This window comes from Pocillopora damicornis, chromosome 11 (assembly GCF_964200805.1).
Source record: "Pocillopora damicornis chromosome 11, jaPocDami1.2, whole genome shotgun sequence".
In the NCBI taxonomy this organism is placed as follows: domain Eukaryota; kingdom Metazoa; phylum Cnidaria; class Anthozoa; order Scleractinia; family Pocilloporidae; genus Pocillopora; species Pocillopora damicornis.
Window position 1 is genome coordinate 19,176,622 of NC_142680.1, and position 18,672 is coordinate 19,195,293.

The 18,672-nt window shown below is 38.9% G+C and overlaps 2 pseudogenes across 1 annotated transcript in view; both read left to right on the forward strand.

The window, feature by feature from the left end:
- The first annotated feature begins 7,304 nt into the window (after positions 1 to 7,304).
- Positions 7,305 to 8,232, forward strand: LOC149038000 (uncharacterized; annotated as a pseudogene).
- A 2,518-nt stretch (positions 8,233 to 10,750) lies between these two features.
- LOC149038001 (uncharacterized) overlaps positions 10,751 to 18,672 on the forward strand; it is a 33,459-nt pseudogene continuing 25,537 nt past the window's right edge. Inside the window, exons 1-2 of the transcript XR_016180890.1 lie at positions 10,751 to 10,906; positions 17,481 to 17,565. The product of XR_016180890.1 is annotated as an uncharacterized LOC149038001 (transcript). The remainder of the gene's footprint in view (positions 10,907 to 17,480; positions 17,566 to 18,672) is intronic.

The window sequence follows — 18,672 nt, forward strand, 5'->3', positions numbered from 1 at the left end:
GGAAGGTGTCATAACCTTTGATCTGGGCGAATCTGAGGGAATTTTCGCGGCAACCACTCATCTTGAGATTCGTTTTTCATGTTCTTTGCATGTTTTGTTTACATCGCGCACTTGAAAAAATTCACAATGGGAAGTTCTTTGCTTATGGAAAAATCTTTGCTCGTCAAAAAATCAAAAGCGGAGGAAAGTCCTAGGTAGGAAAAAAGAAGAAGAAAAAAAAGTTTCACGATAGCGTCCATATTTCGAACGAAGAAGTCATCGTCAAACCAGAATTTGCCATACATAATGTTAAAAACGAGGTCTTCCTTTATTTATGCAAATACCAGCCTTGATAGAAATTGTATTTTGAAAGCTTTCTGTCGATCTGTTGTCTTGCTCCTCAGCAAATTTTCCTGTTTTTCCATTTTAGCTTTTGGCAACTTTTTCCTTTCATATGTCGTCCTCCTCAACGTTCCACTAAGCGAGCGAGTTAAAAGGAAAAAAACCGTGTCTGCAATGGGTTACTTTTCCCATGAAATCTTGATCCAGCTTCATCGACGCAGGGAGGTCCCATTAGTCGTGGTTACACTAGCCCTTTTACCCATGGGTAAATAGCGTTTGCCTACGGGCAAGGACGTTGTTTGAGCGTAACCGCTTTCCCCAGACCGATGCTGACCTAGGGTTATTTCCATGGATACATCAAAAAGAACAAAAGAACTTCCCATGACACTTCCTGAACTGAAAATTGCGGTTTATCTGCTCCCTGAGGTGGCTTGGCCAATCATAAAGCAGAATGTAGCTAATACAGGAGATCGCCTGCAGTGTTTTGAGGTGACCTCCGATGCGCCTGGCTAATTTCGCGCCTTCTTCGGTGTCTTCTCGCAAAAAACTGCTGGATTGTCATATTTATGGAGGACTGTCGTATAATAAGCAGGAGAATCACTGAACTTAAGCTTAATAGATCTCGATTCGTAACATCCATGTAGCTCTGTACTTTTCCTGCCAATTTGTCAGGTCAGTGAACTCATATCTAATTATAGTTGACCCTGAGGGAAGTCTTTTACTGTGGAACCGCATCCCCAAGGGTAACATGAAACCTGAGCTTAACCAAACCCGAGCCATTTACTCTCCGTAAGGCCCCAAACCCAAGGTGTGTGTAACCACCACTCTTCAGTTCAGGAACTGTCATGGGAAGTTCTTTTGTTCTTTTAGATGTATCCATGGAAATAACTCTAGGGCAGTTTCGGTCTGGGGAAAGCGGTTACACACAAAAACGTCCTTGCCCCTGGGCAAACGCTATTTACCCATGGGTAAAAGGGTTGGTGTAACCACGACTATTATTGTCCCATTGGTTTGCGGTTTCAGGAGGCAAGATCTCCTAGCGTGGCACGAATTGTTTGCGAACTTTTACGAGTTAAAGTCTCGCGTTTGTCAAATTTCGCCAAAAAACATTCCTGGAATAATGACAAACGAAAGTATGTCGGCAAACTTTGATATTTGAGATATTTGAAATATTTGTCCTGTGGTGTCCATTTACGCAACGCGCCTCGCGTAGTTTTAGCTAGTTTTTTTCTCCTCATCATGTCTGTACTTCAATGAAACTTCTGAAATTAGCATACTGTGGAGATGTGGTCCACTGATTCAACATGTGGAATTTGGAAACGCAATGTTGTCTTCGTTAGTGAAGTGCCAGCGTATTGTCCATCCAGTTCTGGTGAACAGAAGATCTAAAAGACCTTGTTTGTGTTATTCTAATGCGTATGCAACATTCTGCCCGTTGATTGGAGACATTCTTTTCAAGTTGAATCCTGGTCCCGACACTAATCAAGTTAATCATTGTTCTTCTAATCTGATCTTTTGTTTGTTGAACGCTCATTCTCTGAGAAATAAATCTGCATCCTTTTGTGATTATGGTCAAGATTGCGAGGCTGATATTTTTGCTATTACTGAAACACGGTTAACCCAGAATGATGCTGCAGTCTGCAAAGAGATCACTCCTAATGGGTAAAGATTGTTTCATTGTCCTCGTACTGGTTGTAGAGGGGGTGGTATTGCACTTTTATGTAGAGAGAGTCTCAACGTACGTCGACTGTCCACCGGTGAAAAGACTTCTTTTGAGTTTCGGCCTTTTGTGCTCTCCACTTTTGATCTATTTTCTCATCTCAAGCTCTACGTTATGCAGACAGACTGAGCTTAACACCTATGGGAACATTGTAGGACGTCGTGGACTGGAGTTTTCTAGAGGCTTTGCGCAGTATATTAAAGAAAGAAGTGTTATTTCGATCTACTCTTCGCTTACCAGACATGCTTTTGGAGGTTTTTGCAATTCAGATGAGTTATGGATTAGCTTCGCCCGTGGAAATCTGCCTTGTGAACGGCCATCCTTCGTAAGGGTTCAAAATACCACTCCTGAGCCTTTTGTTTCTCTTTGGCGGTGCGGTCGCTAACGTGCCGGTTCACTGATCCGCGGCGAAAATATTTTAATCAACGAATTTCATATTATCCTAACTCTTGTGCTGGTTTTAACTTTATGAAACTGTGTATTTCACTAAGTGGCGACATTCATCCATTACCAGGTCCAGATACCACTAGCAGTAGGATTGCTGTTATTGATGGGAATCGACAGACTCGTCGCATCCCTGACTCAGTTGGACACGTGAGCGCAAATTGTAATAGAATACAATTTACAAAGAATGCACAATCAACGGTGCATAAAAACCAAAACAAGCTCTTGGAAATAGCTCATCTTAACGCAGAGCTTCTCAAATGTAGACAACACTTCACTGAAACGAAAGAGTTTGCCTTGGAACGTGATTTTGATATTTTAACCATCTCGGAGACCTGGTTTAACTCTTCCGTGACCAACAGTGTCGTCGAAATCCCGGGATACAAGGTCTTTAGACTTGATCGCCTTGGAAAAGCAGGTGCCGGTGTATGTGCTCACGTGAAACCTACTCTGAAGGTAAAATTCGTGAAGGATCTCACGGAAATATCAGAATCCGGCCTACACCAGTTGTGGATTCAAGTTCAAAATAAGAAGCTTCGTTCATTGCTGGTTTGTATTGTTTACAGACCCCCGGAAATTGGAACTGCATGCCTAGAGAATGAACTGCTCCCAAAGTACATGGAAGCATTCTCACGCAACGAGGACATTGTGCTAACAGGCGACTTAAACTGTGACCTTCTTTCAAACAATCCGAGGGGAGAAGTATTGCTGTCGTTTTGTGCAACTGTAAATGCGATACAGCTTATAGACAAGCCAACTCGCGTGACTGAGAACTCACGCTCCTTATTGGATGTCATCTTGGTCTCTGACCCTGTCCTTGTCAAGTCGAGCGGTGTTCTTGAAATAACTATAAGTGATCATTTTCTGGTTCATGCTATTATTAACTTAAGATCACCCAAGCAACCCCTAACCTACATCGTCACACGTAGTTTTCGGAATTATAAAGCCGATCAGTTTGCAAATGACATCGCGCACATCCCATGGGATACTATGAACCTGATAGACGAATCCGTTTATATCAGACTCGATGCATTTAATGACTTGCTGTTAGCGTGTCTGGACGACCATGCTCCGGTTAAAACAGTGAAAATACAACATAAACCAAACCCATTCATCACAGAGGACATAAGGGATTTGATGAAGGCGAGAGACCACCTTCACAAAAGAGCGAGAAGGACTGGGACGAGGGAAGATTGGGAGGTTTTTAAGGAGCTGCGAAATAGAGTTAAATTTGTTTTACGGATGGCGGAACGAGAGCACTACAATCATCAAATCTGTGAAAATTACTATTCGCAGTGCCCTCCCAAATAAATCAGGCCGCCCAAGCTTTACCAAGGACACAGATGCACTCGCTAATGGATTCAATCGCTTCTTTATATCTGTGGGACAGAAGGACGCCAATGACTCACTAAGATGATCAATTACTCCCGAGAAAACGGTGACTTTCCTTCTGCATGGAAAAATGCTTTGGTTCTGCCTTTGCTCAAGAGAGATGGTTTGGAACCTATATTTAAAAATTATAGGCCTGTCAGTAATGTACAGTTTGTGTCCAAACTTGCTGAAAGTGCAGTTGCTAAACAACTACATCATCACATGGTGGCGAATGATTTCCAGTGTTACAGTCTTCGTGCAGAAATTTTCACGGTACTGAAACCGCACTCTTGAAAGTGAAAAATGAAATTCTATTCAATATGAATAAACAGCATGTCACACTGCTTGTTTTGTTAGACTTGAGTGCGGCATTTGACACCACTGAGTATTGTACTTTACTGGAGAGACTTAAATCTGGGTTTGGGATTCGTGGTACAGCACTGTCATAGTTTGCATCTTATCTAAGTAACAGATCCCAGCAAATACTTATTGATGGTTCCCTCTCTATGAACTTTGAACTGTCTTGTGGTGTCCTTCAGGGCTCATGCCTCGGTTCATTATTGTTTGTATTGTATGCGAGCAAGATTTTTCAAATCGTGGACAAACATCTGCCTGGCATTCATTGTTATGCAGATGACAGCCAACTTTATTTGTCCTTCTGCCCCAATGCCAGTGTTAACCAAGATGTTGCTTTGGCTAGAATGGAAAGCTGTATTGATGATATTCGTAATTGGATATTGAATGATAAATTGAAACTGAACGACAACAAGACTGAGTTTCTGATCATTGGTACACCCCAGCAACTCGCTAAAGCAAATATTTCCAGTCTCCGTGTTGGCAACTCAGCAATTACGCCCGTGTTATCTGCGAGGAACTTGGTCTCATGGTTCGATGCAAAACTAACAATGGCAACTCACTTAACAAGAACATGCAACTCTGCCTCTTACTACTTATACAATCTGAGGAGGATGAGAAAATACTTGTTTAAAGAGAACACAAAAACTCTGGTCCATGCCTTCATCTCAAGCAGAATTGACTATTGCAATAGTTTATTGTATGGTGCCCCGGAATATCAAATCAACAAATTGCAACGTGTTCAACACATGTGTGCCAGACTAATATGCAATGAAAGTAAATATTGTCACATTACTTCTTTACTGATGGAGTTGCACTGGTTACCTATTAAGTTAAGAATTGAATTTTAGATTGTATTAATTGTTTTCAAGATTTTTAAGGGTTTTGCACCGTCTTATTTAAGTTCTCTAATTACACGCAAGCCCGAGTCAAGATATCATTTAAGGAATTCCAGGGATAAGACCTTACTCAGTTATCCTAGTTTTAAGTCTAAGGCAACACTTGGTGACCGGGCATTTATGTTTGCGGCACCTAAGCTATGGAATAATTTACCAAGGGATATACGAGAATCTAGTTCTATTAATAGTTTTAAATCGAAGCTTAAGACGTTTCTTTTAAGAAAGCATTTCATAATTGATAAAGTTTTTATAGTTATTTCTTCATTGATAAAGTTTAAATAGAACATTTCAAGTAATAATTAGTTATTAGTTTATTAATTAATTAATTAATAATTAGTTATTAGTTATTATGAATCGTATTGAATTGTTATTTTGTATTCCAATTATCATTATTATTTTTTTTTTTTTATTTTATCTTTAGCTTATTGTAATTATTATGTTATGGCGCATTTGAATATATATACATAGAATTTGCGCCTTAGAAGTCAATAAATTAGTATAAAAGATCTTTAACTTCACCTCAATGCTTCATTGAAGAAACTTCATTAAAGTTATGTCTTAATCTGAGTTTACTTGAGATTAAGTGTCATTTCTGATGTTGGAGTGACATAGGAACATATCGTGGGATTTTGGCACAGGGTATGTCAGACATTTTCAATTTACGGTTCTGCCTTTTGTGCTTTCTAGTGCAACTTTTACTTTCATAAAGCTTCCTAAACCTCTGTAAACCCATTGAAGGAAACAAGAAACTGCAGTCGCTATCTTTTTCGATGACGGTATCGGAGCGGGTTCCTCGTAAAATTCTGCTGTGTCCAACAAGTTTCTGTTGAAGGAAAGCTGAGGAGCCGCGGTTTTTGTTTGCTGAGGCTACTTCGGAGTTTTTGTGTGATCATTGCGTCGAGGAAATATTCACTCCTCCTGATATTGTCAATCCGTTTAATGTTTCCGTTCAAGCTAACGGTATATAAAGAGACTTATCTTGGATTCATGGCATGTTGATTTGAATATATCTGAACAGAAGTTTAAGGGTGAGGGGTTGCATACCATCAAGATTGCCTTGCCCAAAAATTATTATGTTTTTTCGTTTGATTTGAAAGCAGTCTATCACTATGTTGATATTTTTTCGAATCATCACAAATATCTAGCATTTTCATGGAATTTTGGCACAGGGTATGTCAGACATTTTCAATTCACCTGCCTTTTGTACTTTCTAGTGCACCTTTTATTTTCACAAAGCTTCTCAAACCTCTGGAAACCCAGTGGAGAAGACAAGGAATTCCAATCGCTATATTTTTCGATGACGGCATTGGGGCGGGTTCCCCGTTGAATTCTGCTAAGATTAACAGTTCCATTGTTCGCGCAGATCTTTCACACTGTAGCCTCGAAATTCACAAAGAAAAGTTCAATTGGGAGCCCGAGTGAAAATTTTCTTGGATTGGCTATAATCTTGACGCTAAAACGAGGCTCAGTTTCGCGAGCTGAGGACCCCTAGCTGTGGAAATGTCACACAAATCATGACCAGGAATCTGTAAAATCTTTAACCTGGAGGGAAATGATCACCTTTGACAGATTTGCTTGTCATTATAACACCATGCGTTTACGTAGGATTGGCCATCAGAGAATAACTGGCTTGTCCTACCTACCGCACTCGTTGGTTAAGTGTTGAGTCATATGAGTGATTGTAAGGCAGTTGGTTCTTTAATCGTAACTATGTGGAAGTCCGCATATTTTCCGCCATTACTATGTGGCGATGATGCGCATTTCAATTTCTTTGTAAGGGATTGGCTGTTTCTCTCTCTCTGTTTCAACAAATCGAATTTGTTCATTAAAGGCAAAGCAAAGAACAAATTGTTCGGTACCAAGGCATTCAAGTCACGATGCTTGGCGCTTCGTATTGATTTTGCTGGTAACAATTTTCGCTCCTCTTTAAGGAGCGTTTTTGTACCTCCCCTAATGGCTATTGTATGGCTTGCCAGTCTTGTGTACCCTGAGGAGTCGATGGTCTCTCCGAATCGTGACTCATCGAAGATTGTATTGAAGTTTACGTTTCTTGACTGAAATTCTAGTATGTTTGTTGTTAGTATTTAAAGCATATTTTGGTTACAGTTAAAGCGTGTATTTTGAAGGAGATTGTGCAGATTTATTTTGTATGACATGTTCGGTTGAAGACTGTGTAGCCCCCTGTTGGTGTTTGGCTGTATTGTAATGACGCCCCTCGGTGGAGCTATACGTTAGCACATTGTTTGGCTGTTGCCTAACAAACGCAATGCGTGGGACTGCTTAGAACGAGAACATTCGACCGGTCGCCGACAATGTCTTGTTCCTGCTGTTTCATTCGCCATTAGTTTCTTGTTCAGAGTGCCTACACCAGAGATGACGTAACCGTCTTGTTTACAGTCCCAGCGAGTGTGACTTCTCCGTTGTTTTCTCATCGACTCGACTCAATTCAGATCTTAAATTCCCTCAATCATGCTCTTTGTTTGCCTCCCTTTTTTGTTTTTCTTTCTTTTCCTTATAAACGTGTTTAATAATAACCTGTGGCATTGCCTTAGCGAGCTGAGTGACCTGTCACTGAGAAGTCTTGCGTCCAGACTGGAATCAAGTGTCGTTACGTCGAGAGCACCAGGTACCACCAAAGCCTACCGGAGAGCTTTTCTTTGGTGGAAGGAGTTTGCCAGTTCCAAGACCGAGATTTGTGCGTTTCCTGCAAATTTAGAGCATGTGGCTTTATATACTTGCAGCATTTATTGGACACCACCTATTCCCACTCAGCAGTTGACTCTGTTATATATGGAATACAGTGGGCACACCATTTGGCGGGTTTACCTTCCCCTACGTGAGACATCTCGATTATCCACGCAGTTAACAGAGAGGCTGAGAGAATAATCGGCATTTGTGTTCATAATAAGAAAGAGCCAGTTTTTTCAGACATGATAAGGAAGCTGTTTGAGAAATCCAACTTAGATAATTTAATTGAATCACTAAATGTATGTGTTTTGTTCTGGTTTATCGGCTGGTTTCTTCCGAATTGAGGAGATTCTTCATCTTAAATGTGGAGACATAAGTTTTCGCAGCGACCACAATACTATTAACTCTACTATTAAAATTTTCAGGCGTTTTTAAGTGAGGTTGAAAAGTTTCCTGTCGGGGCAGGCCATTATGTCTTCAAACTTTCTTCAATTGCAAGTTTAACTGATTAGGTCACAGACTAGTATCTATTAACAAGCCGCTAAGTTATTCATGTACAAGAGATTACTTTAAGTTTAGCTTTACGAGGCTTGTCCCAGATATTTCTCTATTTAGCACACATTTCTTAAGAGCTGGTGATGATTCTGCTGCGGCTAATGCTGGTGATCCAGACAGACTTTTTCAGATACCCTAGACGTTAGAAATCTGTGTCCGCCAAAGATGGCTATGTCGACGACAGTTTGATTTCACGTTTGTCAGTGCTAAAAAGTTACGTGTTTAATTCTGTAATGTTTACTTTTAACTTCACATTTTGCCTTTCTTTTTCACTATCAGGATGCTTATACTTGAAGACTGACTGACTGGTCCTAAATAAACTTTTCACATTGAATGTATCGTTTGAGTGCGGTCAAAACATGTAATTTCTGACGTTTGAGTGACATGGGAACGAATTGGTCAGAAATTAATATTCTGATGGCACGTTAAATGTTTGTTTTTTACACCACAGTCTTATTAATGTTCGTGTATCCAGCCTCTACACGTGATAGCAAGATTTTACTCTCTCCATCTGCTACACTGTTGTCATCATCACTTTGTTGTGCTTGTATTTTGAACATCACTTGACAAAATTCCTTCAGATGCCTTGAAAATTGAATGCTGTAAAACAGTTGATGATAGTATTGAGAAAATGTAAAAAATTACTGAATAGAGAGAAAACAATAACATTTATAACGAACCTACTATGTGTCACAAACAACCCGTCCCTCCCCTCCCTCTCCGCTAACTCAATCAACGAGTGCTTTTCATTCATCTATTCTAGTTTTCTCGTCACCATATTCCCACTAACAGCGTAGCTCCATTTTCTGCATAAAGCGTGTTTATTCGATTAGACGCCGCGGAGTTTATTAAATTTTTCGTGATTCGAGTGCGGCCTGTATTCGAGGGCGGCGTTTATTTAAAATCCAATTTATTTCTAGCAAACACTATTATGGCAACTGAACATCTAAATTAAAAAAAAAACATATTTTAGTGCTTGTCTAAAAAAGTCGTTTTTTATATCGTACTCAACTTCACAATTATTTTATGTTAAGACTAGTACTATTGCAATACGTATAAAATGAATAATAATCTCGTCTTGCGATAGGCGTCATAAAACTGTCCCCCACTCCTGATCCACTTTAGCGCAAGCAATTATTATTCTTTAAAATGAGAAGTGATATGGTAACTAAAAAAAACATCAGACGAAAAAACCAAAACCTTGTGACCTCATCAGTTTAAGCTAAAGATAACGGAAAGCGTATTCCGAAATCTGTCAGAAGGAGGTCATCTCGGGTAGATTTCCGATTACGAAATCCGAGCTCACCCGATGTTGTCTTCGTGATGAAGGCCCTATTTAGCATATTAGACCCACAAAACAGAATAGGAACGAACACGTGCTTCGTTTTCGCTCATGATTTCGTATTAGCCGTAAGATAGTTGCTTTTTTTTTCGTTGCTTACCTATATTACAGACTCCACAAAATTTTTGCGATGCCTCCTTTACACGGATGTCCGATCACAACTACAACATAGTGACACCTCCACGAAATCTGTTAAAAGGGGGATGTTAAAACTCCGGAAATGGAGAGGAAAGATAAATGTTAAGGTCGATTAACTCCCAGAAAATTGGTCATTTCCAAAGATAACTGTGTGTTTTTTTAGCGAGCACGAGCCGAGCGTGGGTCGAACCACAAATGCGCGAGGCGTATAGGGACTTTGCTACACAGCAGTGGTTACGGGGAGTTGAGGTATTCAAATGTTTAGACTATATTACTAGTGTAGTACAGATGCAAAATATGTGACTCCCAAGCACCAAAAAAAATAAATAAAAAGTGGAGCGTGAAGAATAATAATTGCTTGCATTAGAGAGGATCAGGAGTGGGGTACAGTTTCATGATGCTTATCGTTTACACACAGTTATTTTTAGTTACCATATCACTTCTCATTTTAACGAATAACAACCTATCCAGAATACTATCAGTCAAAGATGGCTAAAGACCTTCTCAGATTATATTTAAACCAGACTTTTAATTGTCTGTTCTAGATGTAAGATTGAGGAAAGTAATTGTTATCTCTGTCAAGACTAAGTCGGAGAATTTTAAGGAGCAGGCGTGTTTGTGAGTCGTCTAGTCGGTTTTTTCTTTTTTTCAACACTTTTCAAGCAAGCAGAAGTAAGCGTTAGGTGAGCGCTATGGACGGAAAAAAAAAAGTCATTTCTACTCTATCGCGTGTTTTGAAGAGCATTGTTCAGGGTGGCAATGTTGCTCTCAGAACGGAAATTTAACAATGCTCAGTGTCTTGATCAGATTAGAAGGGAAATTTCCCTTGCTAAAGTGTGTTTGACCTGTAAACATCAGGCGACATGAGAACAATGAACTCTTTCTTGCTTAGGCATTTAGCGTATTAAGGGTTTAAAATTTCCGTGTGGTATGAGTAACAAGTCATAACACCTCAACCAGTTTCTGGATACATTTCGAGTCGCGGTCTCGCAGTTCGTTCAGTAATCATTAAGATAATCAGTTTGTGCGTCTGCCATCAAGATATTTCTCGCTCTAACTTGAATTTCGAGGAAGGTGAGTCACAGTTTTTTCAACTAAACCTTTTGTTGTTCATTAGGAGAAAATACGCATTTATTTGCGTCGAAAGACGAAAAATTGCGTGTTCAATCAGGTTCCCTAACGATTTTTTTATTTTAATTAGCATTCAATAGCAATTTTGGGCATTCCTATGCATCAATCGTCCTACAAAAGGGAAAAAATATACTTTCATTTGCGCTAACCTTCGAGTCCTTAACGCCATCTTAGATGCCGGTGGAGACAATACGCCAAGAGTGTAGTGCAGAAACCATTCATTAATATTTTTATCACACTGTTTGCAATTCAACAGCATTCCTGGACGATATTTGTGTGAATAGGACAATCACTAAAGCGCTTGTACGAACAGTTGAGTGGTTTTGTATTCAATATCCAAGCATCGATTTTCAATTGAAAACCTGTTTCGCCTGACTTTACAATGTCAGTAAATTTCGTTCAGTTCATTCACTTCGTGAACGTCTTCTGGCCGCTGGCAAAATGTCACAAAGAAGCCAAATACCACTCGAACAAAATCGTACTTTCAATGTGCAAAAAAGAGGCCAAAGAGGACTCGTTAGGCGCTAAGGGTGATTATTTATAACTTTAAAGGTAGCTATCAACCGCAAAATACAAGAAAAGGTTCGTGTCATAGATACTTTAAAGGGTAACTGACGGCAAAATGTCCCCCTTCTTTTGTCCCTATAAATTCCTCTTAGATTAAAGAGTCCTAAATGAGCAAATAAACGATATATGGCGCAAAACCAAATTTTCTACTGATTTTTTTTGCCGCTTAATCAACGGCTATTTTGAAAACGTTCCGATCAAGGTCGCGTGAAATGATATGCCCTCGATGTCCAGCTGCTACCGAACAGAAAAAGAAAAGATTTTATTCCATATTGGTACCAGCCACCATTTAGAAACTTAAATACAAAGTGAAGAATAAAATACTCTTCTCTAAAAAGGTTGAATTATCGAAACGCGACGGATCGCGTATCTGTATTTAGAGCCACAGATAAATTGCATGCCATGCCAAACAGTGGTGAAAAAATTTATATTATTTTTTGCTCTTGACCATTATCGAGTCTGTTACTTAAAGAAATATTTTTTAGTCCAAGCCGAAAAGCATTTAACTTAAGATTTTGTTCGGTGTACATCACTGTGACCACAAGCCCATCGGTTCTGAGGTGAGCGTGACATAAACACAAAGTGTTGTCACGAATTTCGGGAGGTTTTGATCTGGCTTCGTGAACGAAGCTCTTCTTCCACGCTGCGGAAATGTACAAGATGGATTCTTTCTTTATATTTTTTTAACAGCGACCAGCGAGCAGCACAAAGAAAGACTTTTTGGTATTGTAACTTTTTGTCTACTTCTTCCGACGCGTTTCGTCACTAGCTCAGACTTCTGCAGGGACGATTACAACTAACATTAAACAGCATATGTAGCACATACGTGTCCCTAAGTATGACTTTCAAGGTCTTGTTATAAGCGCCATAAGCGAGCGTTGTTTCGCATTTGCGACCGGAAAACATGATGAAATAAATCTTGTGTGCAAGGTTACTCGTTTCAAAAAAGTACTAGTGTCAGCCGAGTGAACAGTAAGTTACTCAAGCGCGCTTATCGTAAATTAACAAGCCGACAGGCAAATGTCGTGAGATTGCTTAGCACCCACAGTATAAAACGCAGTGTCTTAGTTAAAAAAAAAAAAGAAAACAACCGATTCAGCGGCACAATCGTGCAAACGGAAATAACAAGCACGTAATGTTTCTCAAATTACAACCTGAACTTTAAAAAAAAAAAGAAAAAATATATACATATATATTCACGCTCAAGTTATCCAAAACTTTACCACTCTTAGCCGCATTGACATTTACAGTGTGAACGGAAAACACCAGGATTTCTGCCTGCAGCTGTTCCTCTGTAACAGACTTTAAACTTATTTTTCACTGCAACTATTTCTTGACTTTCTTCCCTCTGCATTGATTGCTAATAGTTTCCACACTGACACCTTGTAATAAAAGAATCAGTACAATACAAATTTTTATCACGATGTTGAATTAAGAAGAAATAGAGAACACAAGTTGTGTGATTAATTTCACCAAAATGAACAGTTATCAGCGCTGTATCTGTCACAAACGTTAGAGATAATTCAAAATCTAGGCTATTAACAAGGTACAAAGACCACAAAAAGGGCAGTATTCCGAAAAAGTTACTTTTCGCTGTCAGTTACCGTTTAAAGAGGATCAAGAGTGGGGTACAGTTATATTTAGTTACCATATCATTTCTCATATGAAAGAATAATAACCAATCCAGAATGCTATCAGTCACAGATGGCCACAGACCGGCCTTTCCAGATTATATTTAAACCAAGCTTTCAATTGTCTTCTCTAGATCTGATGTAAGGTTAAGGAAAGTAATTGTTATTTTTGTCAGGACTAAGTCTGGGAATTTTGTAGAGCATGCAGGCGTGTTTTTTTCAGTCGTCTGGTCTCCTTTTTTTGTGTGTGCATCTTTTAAGCAAGCACAAGTAAGCGTTAGGCGAGCGCTATGGACGGAAAAGAAGTCGTTTCTGCTCTATCGCGTGAAAAGCATCATTCAGAGTGGCCATGTTTAGTGCAAAACAGAAATTGAAGAATGCTGAGTGTATTGCCCAGATTAAAAGGGAAATTTCCCTTGCTAAGGCGTGTTTGACCAGTAAACATCACACCACATTTCTCGAGAACCATGAACTCTCGAGAGTGGCGTTTAAATCGAGTAAATACGGCAAACACACGCACAACCCACAATTTCTCCAGTCGCTCTGACAAAGGGCTAACGCTCGAAGCGTCAGCTTTGAAGCTATTGATGGTGGCCAATTTACGTCATCAACTCAGTTAATAAGACTAAAAGAGCATATAAAAATCAAATTGACCATATAAGATGTTCCATTATTTGACAGTGCTCATTCAGATAACATACCTGAGGGCAGAGTACATTTACAACAGACGTAAAATTTGGACTGGACTATTTTTTGGACTGCAGGTAATTTAGTGTTAACAACTGGGTTGAAAACGTAAATTAGCCACCGTAAAGGGTAAAAAAGCTGACGTTTCGAGCGTTAGCCCTTCGTCAGCCCCATCGCTCTGACGAAGGGCTAACGCTCGAAACGTCAGCTTTTTTACCCTTTACGGTGGCTAATTTACGTTTTCAACCCAGTTGTTAACACTAAATTACCTGCTATACTCTCCCACCGACGCAGCACCACAGTTTCTTTAGAAACTTACCCCTTTATTCATTTATTTTTTGGACTATTTTTTTGGACCATTTTTTGGACCATTTTAAAGGGTGGAGCACACCATTAGTATTGAGGGAGGGGTGGGATGAAGTCTATCAGTGCTGAGGGAAGGGGGGAGAAAGAGTGTTATTACCCAGGGAGGGGCGAAAGACGGACTATTACTACGCAGGGAGGGGTGGGAGGTGGTTGTAATAGTAAACACTACTAGTTTAATTGGTTTTTCATATTTTATTCTATGCCTTTACAACAAGATAAGACATTTTGTTGAGAAGTCATCAGTCATATTATGCATTTGGCTAAAGTTTGGAATAAAAAAATTCTTAAAGTCTAAGCTGCACTGCTAAGGTGAAATACATACACAGATAGCAATCTTTATGTACCAGGCCTTATTATTACTCCAAGATCCACTGATGTTAAAAGGACAAAAAGAAGTAGTAGTGTAACATATATATGTACTAATAAATTTGGCTAAGACTTTGAAAATGTTCTTAAACAGATGTCTGTGCATTTTGAGAGTTGCACTTAAGTTAATGAGATTGATTTTAGTCTTGTGATAGGCATCATGAAATTGTCCCCCACTCCACTTTAGCGCAAGCAATTATTATTCTTTAAAATGAGAAGTGATCTGTTAACTAAAAAAAACTAGAAGAAAAAATCCAAACTCTGTGACCTCATCAGTTTTAACTAAAAATAACTGTGTTTTTTTAGCGAGCACGAGCCGAACGTGGGTCGAACCAGAGACGCACGAGGCGTGGAGGGACTTTGCTACACAGCAGTGGTTACAGGGAGTTAAGGTAATCAAATGTTACTTATTACTAATGTTGTACAGACGCAAAATATGTGACTCCCAAGCACCAAAAAAAAAAATAAATAAATAAAAGTGGAGCCTGAAGAATAACAATTCTTGCATTACAGAGGATCAAGAGTGGGGTATAGTTTCATGATTCCTATCATTTACACACAGTTATTTTTAGTTACCACATCACTTCTCATTTTAACGAGTTATGACCAAACCAGAAGGCTATCAGTCACACATGGCCACAGACCTTTTCATATTATCTTTAAACCAGACTTTTAATTGTCTGCTCTAGATGTAAGATTGAGGAAAGTAATTGTTATTTCTGTCAAGACTAAGTCAGGGAATTTGAAAGAGCAGGCGTGTTTGTGAGTTGTCTAGTCTGATTTTTTTAAACATCTTTCAAACAAGCAGAAGTAAGCGTTAAGTGAGCGCTAAGGACGGAAAACATGAGAACAATGATCTCTTCATTGCATAGGTATTTCAAATTTCCGTGTGGTGTGAATAACAAGTCTGAACATCTCAACCAGTCTCTAGATAAATTTCGAGTCGCAGTCTCGCAGTTCATTCAATAGTTATTAAGATAATCAGTTTGTGCGTCTGCCATCAAAATTTTTCTTGCTCTAACTTGAATTTCAAGGTAAGTGAGTAACAGTTTTTCCAACTAAACCTTTTGTTGTTCATTATGAGAAAATACGCATTCATTTGCGTGGAAAGACGAACAATTGCGTGACGTTATGTTCTAGCTACAAAAAACGATAATTTGCGGGTAAATCAGGTTCCATAACGATTTTTTATTTTAATCAACATTCAATAGCAGTTTTGGGCATTCTTATGCATCAATCATCATTCAAAAGGGAAAATATACTTTCATTTGAGGTTACCTTCGAGTAATTGACGCCGTATTGAATGCCAGTGGAGAAAATACACAAACATTACAGTGCAGTTTTGATCTGGCTTCCAAGGTCTTGTTATAAGCGCCATAGGCGAGCGATGTTTCGCATTTGCGACCGGAAAACATGATGAAATAAATCTTGTGTGCAAGGTCACTCGTTTCAAAAAAGTACTATTGTCAGCCGAGTGAACAGTAAGTCACTCAAGCGCGCTTATCGTAAATTAACAAGCCGACAGGCAAATGTCGTGAGACTGCCTAGCACCCACAGTATAAAACGCAGTGTCTTGGTTAAAAAAAAAAAAAAAAAAAAAAAAACCGATTTAATGGCACAATCGTGCAACGGAAATAACAAGCACGTAATGTTTCTCAAATTACGACTTGAACTTTAAAAGGGAAAAAAAATAAATATATATATATATACATTCACGCAAAATTTATCCAAAACTTTACCACTCTTAGCCGCATTTTGAGTCGTCTGGTCTCTTTTTTTTGTGTGTGCATCTTTTAAGCAAGCACAAGTACGAAACTAAGAAATTGAAGAAAGCTGAGTGTATTTCCCAGATTAAAAGGGAAATTTCCCTTGCTAAGGCGAGTTTGACCTGTAAACATCACGCCACATTTCTCGAGAACCATGAACTCTCGAGAGTGGCGTTTAAATCGAGTAAATACGGCAAACACACACACAACCCACAATTTCTCCAGTCGCTCTGACGAAGGGCTAACGCTCGAAGCGTCAGCTTTGAAACTATTGATGGTGGCCAATTTACGTTATCAACTCAGTTAATAAGACTAAAAGACCATATAAAAGCCAGATTGACCATATTAGATGTCCCATTATTTGACAGTGCTCATTCAGAGTACATTTACAACAGACGTAGGGTAAAATTTGGACTGGACGATTTTTTGGACTATTTTTTGGAACATTTTTTTTTGGACCATTTTAAAGGGGGGAGCACACAATTAGTATTAAGGGAGGGGTGGGATGAGGTCTATCAGTGCTGAGGGAAGGGGGGGAGACAGAGTGTTATTTCCCAGGGAGGGGCGAGAGACGGACTATTACTACGCAGGGAGGGGTGGGAGGTGGTTGTAATAGTAAACACTACTGGTTTAATTGGTTTTTCATATTTTATCCTATGCCTTTACAACAAGATAAGACATTTTGTTAAGAAGTGATCAGTCATATTATGCATTTGGTTAAAGTTTGAAATAAAAAAATTCTTAAAGTCTAAGCTGCACTGCTAAGGTGAAATATTTACACAGACAGCAATCTTTATGTACCAGGACTTATTATTACTCCTAGATCCACTGATGTAAAAAGGAAAAAATAAGTAGTAGTGTAACTTATATATGTACGAATAAATTTGGCTTAGACTTTGAAAATGTTCTTAAACAGATAGTTGTACATGTTGAGAGTTTCACTTAAGTTAATGAGACTCATTTTAGTCTTGTGATAGGCATCGTAAAACTGTGCCCCACTCCTGATCCACTTTAGCGCAACAATTATTATTCTTTAAAATGAGAAGTGATCTGGTAACTAAAAAAACTAGAAGAAAGAAGTCCAAACCTTATGACCTCGTCAGTTTTAACTAAAATAACTGAATGTTTTTGTAGCGAGTACGAGCCGAACGTGGTCCAACCAGAAACGCGCGAGGCGTGAAGGGACTTGGCTACACAGCAGTGGTTACGGGGAGTTGAGGTAATCAAATATTTAGACTATATTACGAATGTGGTATAGATGCAAAATATGTGACTCCCAAGCACCAAAAAAAAGTGGAGCGTGAAGAATAATAATTGCTTTCATTAAAGAGGATCAAGAGTGGGGTACAGTTTCATGATTCCTATCATTTGCACACAGTTATTTTAAGTTACCATATCAATTGTCATTTTAACGAATAATAACCAATCCATGATACTATCAGTCACAGATGGCTACAGACCTTTTCATATTATATTTAAACCAGGCTTTTAATTGTCTGCTCTACATGAGGGAAGGAATTGTTATTTTTATCAAGACTAAGTCTGGGAATTTTCAGGAGCAGGCGTGTTTGTGAGATGTCCAGTCTGTTTTTTTTTGTTTTGTTTTGTTTTTCTTTTTTGCATCTTTTAAGCAAGCAGAAGTAAGCGTTAGCGCTATGGACAAAAGAGAAGTCGTTCTTGCTCTATCGCGTGTTTTAAAGAGCGTTGTTCAGGGTGGCCATGTTTATTTCGGAACGGAATTGAACAATACTGAGTGTATTGACCAGATTAAAAGGGAAATTTCCCTTGCTAAGGTGTGTTTGACCTGTAAACATCACGCCACATTAAAACAATTAACTCTTCATTGCATAGGCATTTAGCATATTTAAGGTTTAAAATTTCCATGTGGTAGGAATAACAAGTCATAACACGTCAAACAGTCTCCGGAGAAATTTCGCAGTTCGTCCACTAATCATCAAGATAATCAGTTTCTGCGTCTGCCATCATGATGTTTCTCGCTCTAACGTGAATTTCGATGAGGTAAAGAACAGTTTTTATCAACTACACCTTTTGTTGTTCATTTCGAGAAAACATGCACTCATTTGCGTGAAAAGGCGAACTATTGCGTGAAGTTACATTCCTCAGCGACAAAAAACGATTTAAAACGATTTCGGTAATTTAATAAGCATTCAATAGCAATTTTGGACATTCTTAGGCGTCAAATGTCCTACAGAAAAGGAAAATACATTTTCATTTCCGTTAGCCTTCAAGTTGTAAACGCCATCTTGAATGCCAATGGAGACAATATACAAACATGATGATGCAGGAACCATTCATTAATATTTTT